Source organism: Bubalus bubalis, chromosome 15 (assembly GCF_019923935.1).
Source record: "Bubalus bubalis isolate 160015118507 breed Murrah chromosome 15, NDDB_SH_1, whole genome shotgun sequence".
Classification (NCBI taxonomy): Eukaryota; Metazoa; Chordata; class Mammalia; order Artiodactyla; family Bovidae; genus Bubalus; species Bubalus bubalis.
Window position 1 is genome coordinate 33,886,874 of NC_059171.1, and position 18,509 is coordinate 33,905,382.

At 39.1% G+C, this 18,509-nt stretch overlaps 1 long non-coding RNA gene across 4 annotated transcripts in view; it reads right to left on the minus strand.

The window, feature by feature from the left end:
- The window catches only part of LOC123329458, a 391,468-nt gene extending 373,189 nt beyond the window's left edge, over positions 1 to 18,279 (minus strand). For 3 of the 4 annotated variants that reach the window (XR_006544907.2, XR_006544908.2, XR_006544906.2), the window contains exons 1-2: positions 17,734 to 18,279; positions 9,779 to 9,952 (exon numbers count right to left, since the gene is read on the minus strand). This is a non-coding gene — a long non-coding RNA (uncharacterized LOC123329458). Of the gene's footprint in view, positions 1 to 9,695; positions 9,953 to 17,733 lie in introns of those variants that run through there. The other variant, XR_006544905.2, reaches the window with a different exon arrangement.
- Between the last annotated feature and the right edge of the window lie 230 nt (positions 18,280 to 18,509).

Consider the following 18,509-nt stretch of genomic DNA (forward strand, 5'->3'; position numbering starts at 1 on the left):
CTCATTTCACTATTATATAATATACACTATCATATAATAGTGTAAAGGGAAAAAAACCTTCTTGAATAGCAAGGCATCTTTGACTTTATAGTTGTTTGACCACTTTATCACTGATCCTAAATTGATGGTAAAAGTTCCAAACAAGTCACTCCCAAAAGAGTTATTTTTCTAAATGGGTATCCCTATCTTTCATTTCCTTTCTCTATTTTTTCTCTTTCTTTTCTCTCTTTTTCCCTCTGTCTCTGCCTCTGCCCACCCCCCCGTCACCCAAAGTAATAAATACAAGGCTTGAGCAGCAAGAAAACTATTTTGTAAATCTCCAAGCATGATACATACACACAAATGCACACAATAAGACAGTGAAATGTTCCCAGGGCTCTAAAGAAACAGGAGCAGACAATACAAAAAATATTTTCAGTCTTTCTCTTTGTGCCCTAAAAATTTTTCCAGTAAACATGCTGCAAGCCAGGGGGATCACAGGTTCCTTTATTAGCATATGTGAAAACTAATCTTGAAGGCATAGCAGATCTCTGGTAATTGTGCATGGTTTTAGAACCAGTGTTTCATGGGTGTGAAATCAGATGAAATATGGTTATGAGGTTTTTGACCCAGATATTACCTTCTAAGTTTTGCCAAGACATTATATGCTTGGATCTTTTATCATATTTGTTTATATAAAGAAATTGAGGTTAAGTGCAGACATGACACTGAAACATGTTATAATTGTACTCTTTCAAAATATCACACATGAAGCCTATCTCTGGGTGTGTATTCTTTTCTATATATAGTTTCATTTGCTAGTTTTCTGAGATCAAGCTAATGTAACTTGAAGTAGAATGGGTACTTGCCTTCATACAGGGAATTTCATCTGATATTTAGTTCAGTTCAGTCACTCAGTCACGTCTGACTCTTTGCAACCCCATGGACTGCAGCACGCTGGGCTTCCCTGTCCATCACCAACTCCCAGAGCTTACTCGAACTCATGTCCATCAAGTCAGTGATGCCATCCAATCTTCTCATCCTCTGTCATCCCCTTCTCCTCCCACCTTCAATCTTTCCTAGCATCAAGGTCTTTTCCAATGAGTCCGTTCTTAGCATCAGGTGGCTGAGGTATTAGAGTTTCAGCTTCAGCATCAGTCCTTCCAATGAATATTCAGCACTGATTTCCTTTAGGATTGACTGGTTGGATCTCCTTGCTGTCCAAGAGACTCTCAAGAGCCTTCTCCAACACCACAGTTCAAAAGCATCAATTCTTTGGCACTCAGCTTTCTTTATAGTCCAACACTCACATCCATACGTGACTACTGGAAAAACCATAGCTTTGACTAGAAGGACCATTGTTGGTAAAGTAATGTCTCTGCTTTTTAATATGCTATCTAAGTTGGTCATAGCTTTTCTTCCAAGGAGCAAGCATCTTTTAATTTCACGGCTGCAGTCACCATCTGCAGTGATTTTGGAGCCTCCGAAAATAGTCTCTCACCGTTTCCATTGTTTCCCCATCTATTTGCCATGAAGTGATGGGACTGGATGCCGTGATCTTAGTTTTTTGAATGTTGAGTTTTAAGCCAACTTTTTCACTCTCCTCTTTCACTTTCAAGAGGCTCTTAAGTATACCAAATTTCAAAACAATGATTCACTCATAACCACTGTCAGCGATTAGCCACCTTAAGAAAATGTTTACATTTTAAATCTCTTTGACAAAAGGTATCATTAAGATTCAAAACTTTAAGATTTTTTAATGAAGTGACTTCCAGGGCACAAAAGCTTTTAATAGTTGCCAAAAAAAAAAAAAAAAAAGAAATTCCAATAGTAGCTTCAGCTATGTTTCCTTCATACTTTTTGTCACTAAAATCTATTCCATATTATCTCTCGTGTGAGCATGCTAAATCACTTCAGTCATGTCCAACTCTTTGCAACCCTATGAACTGTAGCCTGCCAGGCTCCTCTGTCCATGGGATTCTCCAGGCAAGAATAGTGGAGTGGGTTTCCATGCCCTTCACCAGAGGATCTTCCTGATGCAGGGATCAAAATCGTGTCTCTTTTGTCTCCTGCATTGGCAGGCAGGTTCTTTACCACTGTGCCACCTGGGAAGCCCTATTATCTCTCAGGTTCATCCAATGGGATGCTTATAGTCTACTGTTTTAGTGAATTATTTTTTCTATAGTCTCTTAGGCATTTTTACAGGAGGGCAGATAGCAACTTTGCAAAGGATGGTCAAATGCTTGCAATGTATCATCTTCATGTTATAGTGTAATGCTTAAACTCAACCTTAATAAAACTTCATAAAACCCCTAGATCTTCAGTATTATTAGTCTGCTCACATGGATGCAACATTTGGACAAGATATTTGGTATATGTATTTAATACACTGTGACAGAATTAAATTTCCACAAACCATGTATAGGCAGACGATGGCAAATCCTCCGCTTGATGACTATGAAAAACAAACTCTTGTATACAAGGAATATAAAACTGAGCCAAGGCTGAATCATAGATTAGCACTCTGCTCATGAATACTGTTATCAGCACCTAAGTGGTTTGGAGTAAACCACTTCCTCTCTTCTCCGTCTTTATAGAACAGATAGTTCTATAGCTTTTTAGTTACTTGCTTACTTACATTGTGATGTATAAATCTGGCCTGATGGTGTCATGTCTTGTGAATATGAATGTAGCTGGAAAAGTTAACAGGGAAACCAAACCCAGCCCTTCTTCCTCTTCCAAGGTCTACTTCTATCTGGCTCCACTTTCCACAGCACCACCATGAATTTTATTTTCCCTAGACTCCTCAGGCAAATTTTAAGGATATTTTTAGATAACTAATATTGGTTCATCTTTTTTAAAAAATTCAAAAAATACATGTATGTAAAGAGAATAAGCACTTCATCAAGCAATAAATAGGTTCATATTCTTTTATGATGTGTATCATCTCAAATTTTTTCTGTCATTGAACATCATTTTAAAAAAGGTGCAAATTTTCCATAGTATAGCAGTGTCAATATTTATTGTACTCATATCCTATTTTAACACTTAGGGGTTTTGCAATATTCACTATTAAAATCAACAAGCAATGAACAACTTGATGAGATAATTGTTGTAGACATTCTTGACTGATGAAGATAAATTCTAGAGCATGAAAGAGCTTTGGTATATTGTAATTTTCTTACAAAAAGTTTTCCTAATTTACCCTCCCAACACTGGAGTCTAGGGGTATCTGTTTCCCTATTTCTTTTCCAACACTGGTTAATGATTAACTGAAAATTTAACAACAAAACTAAACATTATCTTAAGCCTGTTCTTTCACTTAGAAGAATATCATATGGGAAACTTCTTAGGTTGGTCTGCTTCTGGTTAACTAAGAAAAAAATTTTGGAGCAGGTAGTCCCACAAGCTAGGGGAATGGGGAACATGATGGGGTAAAGGCTAGGACAAGGAGAGAATCCATGCCTCTTTTGGGGCTGAAACTGGAAGACTGTGGGATTTCCCAGTGACTTAGCAGTAAAGAATCTGCCCACAATGCAGGAGCCGTAGGAGACACGGGTCCCATCCTTGGGTTGGGAAGATCCCCTGGAGGAGGGCATGGCAACCCACTGCAGTATTCTTGCCTGGAGAATCCCATGGACAGAGGAGGCTGGTGGGTTACAGTCCACGGGGTCACAAAGAGTCGGACACGACTGAAGCTACTGAGCACACAGGCATGCACACGTTGGAAGACTCTATGGGGTTAACATGGAAAGTCTAGACGTCACCAGAGACAAAGGTGTCAGCACTGAGAATAAGTCCTCTTTTCAACTACTCCTAACTCACAGGAGAAAAACTAAATTTGCCACCAGTGCCCCTTTCATCAAATATTAAACAAAGACACTGATAACTAAAGGAGAGGGGATGGACGGATTGATAGACAGGTTGGTTTGTCAGCCAAATGTCTGCCACTGTGTATCCCAAGTCCTCTACATTTCGGGGTCATTCTTTTCTTTTACTCTTCAAATAGCAAGATGTCCTTTCCTGTGACATATACCATAAAAAAAAAAAAAAAAAAAAAACTCCCAGGGTTATATCATCTCTCTGAGAATTCTTAGGAAATTGTAATTTTCCTTTTCATTTATTCCTGTTTTTTTCCCAACTCTGGTTTGGGCTTTGTTTTAGTGGTTGCAGTTTCTGCCATGGTCATGTGACACACCACCCCATCTATCTGTCCAGATTGACACAAAAATTAGGCTTTTACAGGAAGCTTAGTGTAAAAGGAGAATTAAAGTACAATATGGAAACAGGCTAATGTTAATATTCACTTTAACTGATCTAAATATTTACTCATGAATCTTCACCATACTTTTCTCACTGACTATGAACAGGTGACACAGATTTGAGGCGGATCTGGAAGGATATGTAAGAGTTAGCAGAAAGTTGGCAAAATGCACTTCAGTCAGAGGTGTTTCAGGCACAAGAGGACATGGTTTGGTGAGAGAACATAGCCACATGATAGCAGCCGTGTTTGTAGGCAGTGGTAGAGATGAGGCTGGAAAACTGGCAAGGAAAGCACACAAAAAACTATTTGCCCCATGTCAAGTATTTGGAATACATCCTGCAGATGATGGGGATTTACTGTAAGGTTTCCAGCAGGGCTTCCATGGTGGCTCAGACAGTTAAGAATCTGCCTGAAAAGCAAGAGACCCAGGTTTGAGCCCTGGGTCTGGAAGATCCCTTGGAGAAGGAAATGGCAACCCACTCCAGTATTCTTACCTGGAGAATTCCATGGACAGAGAAGCCTGATGGTCTACAGTCCATAGGATCGCAAAGAGTCAGACACACGACTGGGCAAATAACACTTTCACTTTTACTTTCCAGCAGGGTACAACATGATCAGATTCTTGCATTTAATTATCATATACTAAGGCATATATATGAAATCTAGAAAGATGGTACTGATGAACCTATATGCAGAGTACCAGTGGAGACAAAGACATGGAGAACAGACTGATGGACACAGCCTGAATGGGAAGAAGGAGAGGGTGGGAGGTATGGAGAGAGTAACATGCAAACATACTTACCATATGTAAAATAGATCGCCAATGGAAATTTGCTGTATGACTCAGGGAACTCACACTGGGGCTCAGTAACAGCCTAGAGGGGTAGAATGGGGAGGGAAGTGGGAGGGACATTCAAGTGGGAGAGGACATGGGTAAACCTATGGCTGATTCATGTTGATGTTTGGTAGAAACCAATGCAATATTGTAAAGCAATTATCTTTCAAGTAAAAATAAATAAATTAAAAAAAAATCTTGTATTAAAAAAAAATTGCCTTCTATAGGTAGTATGGAAGATGCTGCCATCAGAATCTAACCAGAAGTAAGATGACTTATAAGGAAGCTATTGCCATAGTCCCAGCAAGAAATAATAAAACCCTGAGCTAGAACTGTAACAGCAGGGTGTGGAGGACAACTTGAGAGATATTTGAGAGGTTGAATTGATGGGCCCTGATCCTGTCATAAAGAAATATGAAGCATTATAAAAAAAATTGTTGTTTAAAATTTCAGCTCGATGCCTTCAGAAATAGCTAGCAATTTGCAAGTTTCTTGTGTAAGACAGATTTTTGCATTTAAAAACATTTATTTAGAAAAATGATCAAGAAAGTAGACTCTTCTTCCTTAGATGTCTGTTGATATGTATGATGAAGTTTGAGAGAATCAAAATCATTCCTTCTGGCTTTTTTTTTTTTTTTTTTTTGTAGTTTGTGCCCTTTAAACTAAATCCAGATCTAACAATTTCAGGCTATTATTATAAGAGGGAAATCATAAAAGCATTTTGCCAAAGCCACCCAAACTATACATCTTTTAGGAGATCTACCACTAAGCAGGCAAGAGAGAGAAAAATCAGAGAGCAATGCTTTTAAGATGAGAGACAAGAAGCAGATCAAACATGTTGGGTTGAGGTTAGAGCTGTCAGCTCCTTCAAATACTTGACTTACGTTAGAAAGATCTGTAGTGCAGACTGGGAGGCGGAACCGGGTTCTAAAATTGGAACCCTAGTAGGAAATGATTACAGTTCTGTGATTAATTTATGCAAAAGTAGAATCATACCAACTCATAGTCCAGGCTGGAAACTGAGTCTCTTTGTAATAAGTCTTTGGAGTTTCTGATGTTAGTTTTCAAGTTATCCAACCCCTCCTTGGGTGAGTGAGTTTGCAGACCCGAATCAGACGTCACCTTTACATAGACCTTGCCTAGGAACTGCTTTTTTTCTTCAGTTGGTAAGTGGTTTCCTGCCCTTTATGTAATGTTTCCAAGGTATGTTTCCAAATGGATGAGACATAATTTCCTGAGCCTGAATGCGAACAAAATTGCAATTGTTTTAACTAGTCCTATGGGCTTCTAGCTCAGGGCCTTAAACACTTATCATCTTGATCTTGGCTCTCACTGCATTAAATGAGCAACTGTGATTAGCAACATGAGAACATGGTTGCATTTTGCCTGTCTTTGAATCCCAGTGTAAATCTATCACTGGAGCTCAGAGATTTCAGGCTTTTGGTGATCGGACGAGAACACACAAAAGCTTCTAACAACTACTGGAAAAGTGAAACAGTGGCTCCCAGCCATCGTTCTCTTGCGTCTCTGCCACGTTAATGTGTTCCACATTCATCTCTCAGTTCGTATGCTCTGAGGGGTACTTGGAGTGTTCCAGAAAGAACATCTTACTCCCCGATTCTAAGTTATCAGAATTTTATATCATATGCATGTACTCTGAGGAGCAGCTTCTACATTTATTTAGAACACACATATCTTAAAGAGTTGCTCAGGATTTTTTCTTTAGTAACTTTAGATGAAGTTATTATTTTGTGAAAATATCAAATCACACACAGAAAAGAAGAGAAATAAGAAGACTGTCTCTCTGTCTACTTCTGTGTGAGGACCCAGCGAGAAAGCAGCTGTCTGTCAGCCACAAAGAGTTTGCTCACTAGGAACTCAACTGGTCAGCACCTTGATATTGGATTTCTCTAATTCCAGAACTACAAAATAGTTTTTGTTGTTTAAGACAAAAAAAAAATTATTTTTCTTTTACAAAGCTTTTATATTTTATGTTCACATTAAGTGATTTTCTGTTTCCCATCATAGGAATTTTCTTTGAAACCGTTAAAAGGGTTTTGGTATCTGGTCTCTTATTATAACACATTAATAGAGTTTTACTGAAAAGAAACACTGTAATTAGATTTGCCATATAAACTCCGTTAGCTAAACCACTCCATACTCTGCTGAAACAAGATGATATTGTTGCTATAATAGTACTTTTATGGATACATACACAAAGGTGAAGGGGCCACAGTAGCTCATGCTACTGTACATCTGGTTTTACCCAGTGACCTAGTCTGGTGTCTGAGACAAAAGCTAAGTTTGCAACGGTAGTGGCTATGTTCAAACCCCCCTCATTCTCCTTCCCTCCCTTTTCAGTCTTCTCTCTTCCCATCTCCTGCTAAATTCCAGAATATTCCATTCAGGTTGGGAAACTAGACAGAGTGAGTACTACTATAGGTACTCAAGTAATCGCTGTCACTCCCCATCGCTAGTGTGAGAAGCTTTCTGCAATGCCTTAGCCCTACTTCTCGGCTTCCTAGCACATTCACAGAACAGTTTTCTGTTCATACTTGCTGAAGAATCACTGATTCTGTCAAGCATTGAAATTCTGCTTCTCAAGAATTCAACTTAAAAAGTCAAACGAGTGGGACTTCCCTGGCAGTTCTGTACTTAAGACTCCATGTTTTCAATGGAGGGGATGTGGGTTTGATCCCTGGTCAAGGAACTAAGATGCCATATGCCTCGTGGTAACAAAAGTCAAACTAGTAAAAATAAAACTGCTGCTGCTGTTGCTAAGTTACTTCAGTCATGTCCGACTTCATGTCATGACTTCAGTCATGACCCCATAGACGGCAGCCCACTAGGCTCCTCTGTCCCTGGGATTCTCCAGGCAAGAATACTGGAGTGGGTTGCCATTTCCTTCTCCAATGCATGAAAGTGAAAAGTGAAAGTGAAGTCGCTTAGTCGTGCCTGACTCTTAGCGACCCCATGGACTGCAGCCTACCAGGCTCCTCCGTCCATGAGATTTTCCAGGTAAGAGTACTGGAGTGGGTTGCCATTGCCTTCTCCAAAAATAAAACTAATGAATACTAATTCAGAGCCACACCCCGTGTTAGGTAGGTACTGAATAATTATGAGGAGCAAGATACAAATCCTCATCTTGATGTTCCTCAGCAAACATATATACTGTCTGTATGATGGACTTGCAGATTCGCATGGGGGCGTATAAGAGGAACGAGCGCCCTCCACAGCGGGTACCCGGCCGGGGGGGTGGGGAGGGCGCAGATGCTAGTTTACTTTCCTGGTAACTGTCACAAGCTTGTGTGTGTTCTCACCCCAGCACCTAAGGCTTAAATCTTCGCACTCTAATGACAAATTTACACTGGGATTCAAAGAGCCTCGCTGTCCCTGCTCCGACTTATAAGGAAGAAGCAGTCTTGCTAGTTCATTTGAATAAAAGGCAGCAAAACAGAACTGGAGGAAGGAGGATGGCCTTAAATACCTGCATTAATACCTGCAGGTGAAACAACACAAAGTACTTTAAAGAGATACAAATAGACTGGAAAGGAGGACAGACTGGCGTAGGGGTGGCAGGGGGCTGACCAATTTGACCGATCAAGAAAAGAAGTTTGGGGACCCTTTGGGAGAGAGCATGGCAGCCTGAGGGAGATCAAAAAATACAAGCAATTTTTAAGATTTGTTGCAGTGTATCATCCATTATAGTCTTCCATCTGGCAAGTTTAAGGAGCCACAGTAAAAATTTTAATTGTTTACAATGGTAGGATTGTATTTCCTCTGATGGCAACACTGTACTGAGGATTGTTCATGGGGTGGCACGATTTTATGGGATTTGTCTTTGCTTCAACATCGCCTGTGAATTGTTTGCTAATTATTTTGAACAAACTTGTTTATTTCTTCTAAATAAATTTAAATCACTCAAGTGTTATATTTCTAACTACTAACACAGTGCCAGGCACATTTTAGTTTTCCATATTGTCCTGCCCACCATTCTTTCCTCATTTTTTTTTTTTCCAGTGGCTCTATCTCATCTCTCTTTTGAGAATTCCTCTTCTCCCCACTCATTGTTGCCTTGGTGGGAATATAAATCAAGACGCCTTCCCACATCTATTTCTTCCAATCATCACAATCAAGGCAGGCTCATGACTGCTCTGGTGGCCAAGATGGGCTCAGTGTTTCCTTTTCCTTAGAGCATTTTCCTTATAAAGCTTGTGTAGCTTTGAGATGGAAATCTTTCATAAAGCCTCTTGCCAATTTATAACCCCAAACTATCTTTTCTCAAGGACCTGGGAAAGATCCCTTTGAAATGTAACCATCAAGACATATAGACCCCTCATCTTGCAGTATCTGTGGGAGGATTGAACCCTAACTTTGGTGGGAGCATTGTGTCAAGTTGTAAAATTACCTCCTGTCATGATGATATGGGGCTTCCCTTGTGGCTCAGATGGTAAAGAATCCACCTGCAATGCGGGAAACCTGGGTTCGGTCCCTGGGTTGTGAGGGTCCCCTGGAGAAGGGAAAGGTTACTCATGCCATTATTCTGGGGGTAGCATTATTCTCCATTATCCATGGGGTCACAAAGAGACACAACTGTGCAACTTTCACTCACTCACATGACGATATGAGAAAGTTTACTTTCCTTTTGTGTTAAGTCAACTAGTAAGCATGGATAGCCTACAACCTACTCCTCACCCCACCTCTAAACTCTGCTCCTCTTTGTTTCAGCAGGGTTGAGTTCGTAGTTCTCTCCTCTCTCCCCTCTTGAAATAGCCGTGAATAAAGTCTCTGTTGTCGGCTTAGTTTTGTGCTGTGAAAGTTTCACTGTGACACGGGGATCTTCAGGCACTCTGTTTCACCTGGGAATGTGGATCCTGAAGAGAGTAATACAAGGGTACACATCATGTAGAAATGAGATAACCTAACTACACTAATAAAGTCACAACCTTTTGGTTCTTTCGCCTTAGATCTCTGGATTAACCCTCATTCCCTCGCCTTTTAATCCTGTGAGTTGCCCCATATACTTCCAATGAGCTCCCTTCTTTGTTCAGAAACTGTTTAGAAACTATGCTCACTGATGGATATGGGTTATCTATATTAACCCTCACAAAACCTCTACTAGGTAAGAAGTATCAATCCAATACTAAAGAAAAAGAAATTCAGAGTACTTCAAAGTCTATTCTAAAGGTCACCAGTTAGCAAAAGCAGGATTCTGAAAATACATTCTCTTTCTACAAACGATCATTGAAATAAAACTCACAAATATAGATCCCATAAAATTGCAAAGAACAAATTCACCTCAAGTGTAGAGTTTTGCTTTGTTTGTTCAATAAATGTCTCCCTTCTATCCTCCCAACACTTCCTCATAATGACTTCTGTAAAAGGTTAATATCTCTCAGGACACCGCTTAGTCTGTCAGTGGGTCACATTTCCCTTCCCTAAATGTTCTAATAAAAGCAGAAATGCTTTGACGAAGATGGAGAGATTTAGCTCTGATGATTCATGCGTTGTGCTGTGCTTAGCTGCTCAGTCGTGTCCAACTCTTTGCAACCCCATGGACTGTAGCCCTTCAGGCTCCTCTATCCATGGGCATTCTCCAGGCAAGAATACTGGAGTAGGTTGCCATGCCCTCTGCATGAGCATGAACCCAGGCCTCCAGCATTGCAGAAGGATTCTTTACTGTCTGAGTCATCAGAGAAAACCAGTTCATGCATTGGTCAATATCAATTTTTGTTTATATTTGAAAGAAAGGGGACTATGATTCAACTTCATACTTGCTACCAATTTTTACAAACTCATCTCTTTCTTAACTCATCTTTGTCACCTTCTAATCAAGAACCTTCACTGACTTTTTTACTCTAAAGAAATAACAGGCTTTCAGTCCCCTTATGACACAGTTCCATATTCCACATTCAATAGGACTATGACTTTAACAGACATGGCCTCTATTCTGTCATATAACTCTCTTTCTTTCCCCTGCCTGCCTTCCCTCACATACCATGTTCTGTCTTTCATTCATTTTCATTTTGCTTATTCTAATCCTTTTATTTGAAAGTCTATTTCAATACTCTCTGTTTTGCATTAAGCTTCCCAGCAATTAGAACATCCTATACAGATCGATTTCTTTCTTGAACTTTAATTGTATTCCTGGTCAGCACAATTTATCCATCAATTTTCTCTAATTGTTGAAAGTTCATTAATCTTGTCTCTCAAGAACTGTGCCATAGTGTGGCATCCTTATGGTGAGCTAATGAGTTAAAAAAAAAAAAAATACCTGTGGCGGATTCGTTTTGATGTTTGGCAAAACTAATACAGTGTTTCAGGGAAGATTTGGGAGAACAGCATTGAAACATGTGTAATATCATGTATGAAACGAGTTGCCAGTCCAGGTTCGATGCACGATACTGGATGCTTGGGGCTGGTGCACTGGGACGACCCAGAGGGATGGTGTGGGGAGGGAGGAGGGAGGGGGGTTCAGGATGGGGAGCGTATGTATACCTGTGGCGGATTCATTTTGATGTTTGGCAAAACTAATACAGTGTTTCAGGTTTAAAAATAAAATTAAATTAAAAAAAAAATAAAAAGTAAGTTCTTAATTAAAGATCATCTTTTAGACAGAACTACGTAATGAGCTATAAAGAAGATATGAAATGAATGAGTTTTACTTCCTTCACTCAAAAAGAAAAAAAGATTATCTAAAAATCCTATAAACTATAGCTTTTGAGAAGTTTTTGTTCCAGATCAAATAGGATAACAAAATAAACAAGAGAACTTTCTTTTCACAGGTTAAATACTCCTTTATTCTTTGATGCTAATAACACCTTCATGACAAGCCTGGGGAGTAATAATTATTAATTCAGTTTTGCTACTCAAGCAACTGATACAACTTGAGTTACTTGCCCAAGATCACATAGGTGATTTAGAATTGGAACCTAATGAAAGTCTGTTACAAAATACCTCCATATTCTTGCTTCTATCTGCGGTAGGCAGAATACTGTATCTTTCAAAATGCCCATGTTCTAATCCCCGGAACATGTAAAGGTCTTATGTTATATGGCAAAGGGCAATTAAGGTAGCAAATGAAATTAACTTTGCTAGTCAACTGACCTTAAACTGGGAAGATTATTCTAAATCATAACCAGACATGTCTAATATAACCACAAATGTCCTCAAAGAGTGGAAGAGGGAAACAGAAGAATCAGTGTCAAAGTGATGCATTCTGAGAAAGACTCCATTTGCCATTGCCGGCTTTGAAGACGGAATGGGGAGGCCATAGGACAAGTAACGTGAGCAGCCCCTAGGATCTGGAAAAAGCAAGAAAGGGGATCTTCTCCTGGAGATTCCAGAAATCAACACAGCTCTGACACACCTAGATTTTAGCCCAGTAAGACCCATTTTGAACTTCTAATCTCCAGAACAATAAAATAAGAAATGTATGTGGTTTTAAGATGCTAAATCTGTGGTAATCTGGTGAAGTAGCAACAGGAAATTAATACACATTCCAAACTAATATTTGAAATTCCACAATGGTTTAAGATTTAACTAATGGCAAAGGTACATGAGTTTGATCCCAAAGGATTCTGAAGATACAGTTTAACCCAAGGAAGGCTACCTTCAGGATTTTTTTTTTTTTGGTCTCTCTTGTAAAAAAATTCACCTGATGCTAGAGAGTTTTTAACTTCTTCATCTAAGAATATTAGACGACTGAGGCAATAAGAAGATCTGAAACATCTACTACAGACTCATACCAATGAATTTGCTTTCATTCAACAGTATCAGTCCCTAAATTTAGTAGTTCCTACCAATTAGAGATAGAAATATCTTTTAATGCATACACATTGTCTTCCAGAAAGCTCTTAAAGTCACCAGTTTTTAGCTACCATAATTGGGGAACATGTATACATGTATATGAACAGATTTTCTTAAGTTACATAGTAATTACACAGACTAGGCTATGTGTCTCAGGCAAGAGAAATATGCATATATCAGCTTAAAGATCTCCCAGTATACCCCAATTATGAGTTGTACAGTAACCATAAACCACAGTTATACAGTAACCCTAAATTATTTATTAATGAAATAAATACTCACTGAACACTCATTATGCGCTAAACATTATTCTTGGTGATTGGGATACATCAGAGAATCACTGTATTTCCTAGAAAACTGTTTTTCTTGAGAACTTTTTATATGTTCTCATTTATTTATTTTTTTTTTCAGATTGATTATATTTTTTTTTAATTTTATTTTATTTTTAAACTTTACATAACTGTATTAGATTTGCCAAATATCAAAATGAATCCGCCACAGGTATACATGTGTTCCCCATCCTGAACCCTCCTCCCTCCTCCCTCCCCATTCCATCCCTCTGGGTCGTCCCAGTGCACCAGCCCCAAGCATCCAGTATCGTGCATCGAACCTGGACTGGCAACTCATTTCATACATGATATTTTACATGTTTCAATGCCATTCTCCCAAATCTTCCCACCCTCTCCCTCTCCCACAGAGTCCATAAGACTGTTCTATACATCAGTGTCTCTTTTGCTGTCTCGTACACAGGGTTATTGTTACCATCTTTCTAAATTCCATATATGCGTTAGTATACTGTATTGGTGTTTTTCTTTCTGGCTTACTTCACTCTGTATAATAGGCTCCAGTTTCATCCACCTCATTAGAACTGATTCAAATGTATTCTTTTAATGGCTGAATAATACTCCATTGTGTATATGTACCACAGCTTGCTTATCCATTCATCTGCTGATGGACATCTAGGTTGCTTCCATGTCCTGGCTATTATAAACAGTGCTGCGATGAACATTGGGGTACTCGTGTCTCTTTCCCTTCTGGTTTTCTCAGTGTGTATGCCCAGCAGTGGGATTGCTGGATCATAAGGCATGTCTATTTCCAGTTTTTAAGGAATCTCCATACTGTTCTCCATAGTGGCTGTACTAGTTTGCATTCCCACCAACAGTGTAAGAGGGTTCCCTTTTCTCCACACCCTCTCCAGCATTTATTACTTGTAGACTTTTGGATTGCAGCCATTCTGACTGGTGTGAAATGGTACCTCATAGTGGTTTTGATTTGCATTTCTCTGATAATGAGTGATGTTGAGCATCTTTTCATGTGTTTGTTAGCCATCTGTATGTCTTCTTTGGAGAAATGTCTATTTAGTTCTTTGGCCCATTTTTTGATTGGGTCATTTATTTTTCTGGAGTTGAGCTGTAGGAGTTGCTTGTATATTCTCGAGATTAGTTGTTTGTCAGTTGCTTCATTTGCTATTATCTTCTCCCATTCTGAAGGCTGTCTTTTCACCTTGCTAATAGTTTCCTTTGATGTGCAGAAGCTTTTAAGGTTAATTAGGTCCCATTTGTTTATTTTTGCTTTTATTTCCAATATTCTGGGAGGTGGGTCATAGAGGATCCTGCTGTGATGTATGTCAGAGAGTGTTTTGCCTATGTTCTCCTCTAGGAGTTTTATAGTTTCTGGTCTTACGTTTAGATCTTTAATCCATTTTGAGTTTATTTTTGTGTATGGTGTATGTTCTCATTTAAACTTAACTCCTAATTCACATAGTATCTCAAGCTCCATAATCCTGATTAAAAATTCTGTTCCACTCATTATACTGAATGCCTGATATAGTGATTAAGAAAAGACATTGTAGAGTCAGACAAATTTGGGTTTGGGACACTCTCATCTCCTAGCTGGGACATTGGGCAAGGTAATAAATATTAGTTGTAACTTTCTTTTCTGTAAAATGGAAATATCCTAGAGAATTGTTGGAAGCTGTAATTACAACTAATACATTATTCATATAGCATCTTACATGGTATCAAGTATTCAATAACGATCATTATTGTTTATTGATTACTATTATATCATATTGCTTATATTGTATTACTTTGATTATACTTGTTATGCTGTTGCTATTTGCCCACTAATATAGGCCTGAAAAGCAAAAGACACAAATTCTGACTAAGACATAGAGGTAATTCTGCCATAATATTGACCTTGCTGATTTGTAACTTATTTGCACCTCCAGTTATAACAAGGCAATTGATTTTGAATGACCTTTACTAGTTTGTTTGGTTTTTCCTAAATTTAAGTGGTCTGATCATCCTATTCACTGAAAAGAGCATTTACCAGCAAACAGTGGTTGGGAGTAGGATGTATCTCTTTAGATACATTCAGAGGGAAAGCTGTTTCTACCTATCGTAAGCAGATTCATGACAGTAACTGAACCCTTCCTTAGGGTTAAGATCTTATGCTTATGCTGAGTTTCTCATTCACATCCGATTCTTTGCAACCCCATGGACTGTAGCCTGCCAGGCTCCTGTGTCCATGGGATTTTTCAAGCAAGAATACTGGAGTAGGTTGTCGTGTCCTCCAGGGGATCTTCCTGATCCAGGGACTGAAACTTCATCTCTTGTATCTCCTGCACTGCAGGCAGATTCTTTACCTGCTGAGCCATCAGGGTCAGGTATTCACAAATCCAGGGAAGAGATCATCGGTTTTGCAACAAATATTAATATAACAGAATGGAACATAGTTTGGGCAGCCAGGCTGTTTTCTCTAGGTTAAAATTAAAAAGTTCAAGCAATTTCAGGGAGAATGTTCTGAGATCATCTTTCTAAACAACCAAAAGGAGAAAATTTAAGTATCTGACACCTGAGTGTCATTAATTAATAAAAGTAATATAATTAATTACATATCTGATACCTAAATCAACAATCTATTATTTATCTACATAGTCTCATTTCCATTCCCCTTCCCCCACTGATTTCCAAAGAATTTTTTGTGACATTGAAATAAAGGAGTTTTGTGTCCATGTAAACATTTTTATTGGGCAAATAATGACTAGAACTATTTCATTTTGATTGACAAGTTTAAGTACACTTCTTTTTTTTGACATTTTAGAAATTAGGCATAGGAATACAAATGTATTTATCATCCTTTGGCTGAGATAATAGCTCCCCATTGGGACCCAATAAATAGCCTCTAATGTTTATTTGATCAATAAACAATTAAATTGGGGTCCAAAGGCCAACAAACATACAGGCAAGAATCCATGAGTGTATGGCTCACCTTGGAACCACGCATTTAGCCTTGATGCACACACTTCCTTGCTGAAAGCAAGCGCTTTGCACATAAGCCACACACTGTGTTGATCTGAGAAACTCTGAGCCCAAATCCCAGTTGACGAAGCACACCTGCAGTGCCTCAGCCTTTCAACACGTCTTCTCCTGACACTAACCAGGTAGGGAAATGGGTGGGGTGGGCTGGGGCGGGAGGTGAGCCTTCAGCCCCGTGAGTGTATCTTCACCTTAACAGCATGTGAGTGATTTCACAGAAATCCACCCAGCACTTTGGAGTAAATCACTTCCATCTCCCACATTACCATGATCAAGCCAGAAGTGTTGTATTTGACATTGTGGACATCTATTGAAGACACTGGTATTTTCAAACAAACAAAGGTTCCTGAGTAAGATGTGTAAGACTGACAAAAGAGTGTTTTCACTGAAAATCACTCTTTCCTCTTTTCTTTTCCTTCTGTAAATAAAGGAGGTTTTATATTTGTCCTGCCCAGCAGAACTTTCTGCAACGATGGAAATGAGCTGTTCATTACTATAGCCATTAACCATGTGCAACTAACAAAGATGTCTAATGGGACTGAAGAAGAAAACTTTAAAGTCATATATTAAAAGAAAAGAGGGCATCAGAGGATGAGATGGTTAGATAGCATCACCGACTCAATGGACATGAATCTGAGCAAACTCTGGGAAATAGTAAAGGACAGGGAATCTTGGTGTGCTGCAGTCCATGGAGATGCAAAGAGTCAGACACTATTTAGTGACTGAACAACAACAAAATTATTAGTGGCAACTGCATTAAATAACATAGATCTAGATATTGATGAACACATTTCACATTTTGAAATTTGGGATTAATGAGAATTAATCAAATGAACAGTCTAGCAAAATAAAGTAAAAACTGATACAAGGAAACAGGCAAATTCATTTCAGCTATCATTTTCAATGCAAAATGTAATTGCTTCTTAAGTATAAACTTCCTCAGGCAACTGTAAATATTTTGTTCTGGTCAATAGTTTACAGTATTTTGATCAATTGGAAGGTACTAGATACCATGGCGGAGAAGGTGATGGCACCCCACTCCAGTACTCTTGCCATGGGGTCGCTGAGAGTCGGACACGAGAAGGAAATGGCAACTCACTCCAGTTTTCTTGCCTGGAGAATCCCAGGCACGGGGGAGCCTGGTGGGCTGCCGTCTATGGGGTCACAGAGTCGGACACGACTGAAGTGACTTAGCAGCAGCAGCAGATACCCTGGATTTCCAGTTTTCAAATGACACTACAGCAATAAAATACAGTTATCACAAAAATACTTTTTAACAGTAAAATGAGAAAGAATCACAATATCATGGATTTGCTCATCTGTTTCAAAATGTTGGGAACAAGAAGACTTCTTCTTGCTATTCTACTTGAAATAACCCTTCATCAAAATGATGTAAGAAGTTTTTCTGTGTGTTCCCTTCAAAATAACACCCTAAATAACAAGAAGAGACTCAGATTGCACCATCAAAGAAAATGAAACCATTAGTAATCTAAATTATGCCACACATTTACAGACCTTTCACTCACCTCCATGCAAAGCCAGAAGTTTATTCTCCAGAGTGGTGGTCTCCAAGCCCTAGATCTTGGATCCTATTGTTGGGGATGCGTGTGTTTTCAAACTCATCCCAGTCCTACTGAATCAGAAAATCTGGAGACAAGGCCCAATTGCCTGTGGTTTAACAAGTCTTCCAGGTGATTCTGTTGTATACCTAACAACCACTGCCCTCAGATAACTGAACCAGAGAAGTTCTGAGGTCCTTAGCCCAGGAATAAGGTTGTCATTTAAATTCAACACTGAAGACCAGGGAATAAAGGGAAATACTTATTGAAAGACTCCAGCTCCAGAACAGCAGCAGCCTCACAGCCCTTCAGACAGAAGATTGTGGGATCCACTATTGGTGAAATGAACTACCCCAGAGAAAATTAGCCAGTTAACAGCTGTGGGCTACCTGATTGCCCTACACTCCACAGCGCTAATCAATTAGGTTTAAGTGCCCAATCTTAGATCTGATTGGATAGTCAAGGGGTGATCAGATATTCAAGAACACCAACACAAACAGAAAATCTGGGCACTCAAGGGAAACAGATGATGTAGGGACCCAAAGAAAGCCTCAATATATATACATATATAATTAATGATCTTTCAAAAGAGAAAAAAGGAAATAAAAATATTATGATATGCCCAAGAAGGGCTTCCCACGCAGCTCAGTGGTAAAGAATCACCTGCCAACACAAGAGACGAGGGTTCAATCCCTGGTTTGGGAAAGTCACCTGGAGAAGGAAATGGCAATCCACTCCAGTAT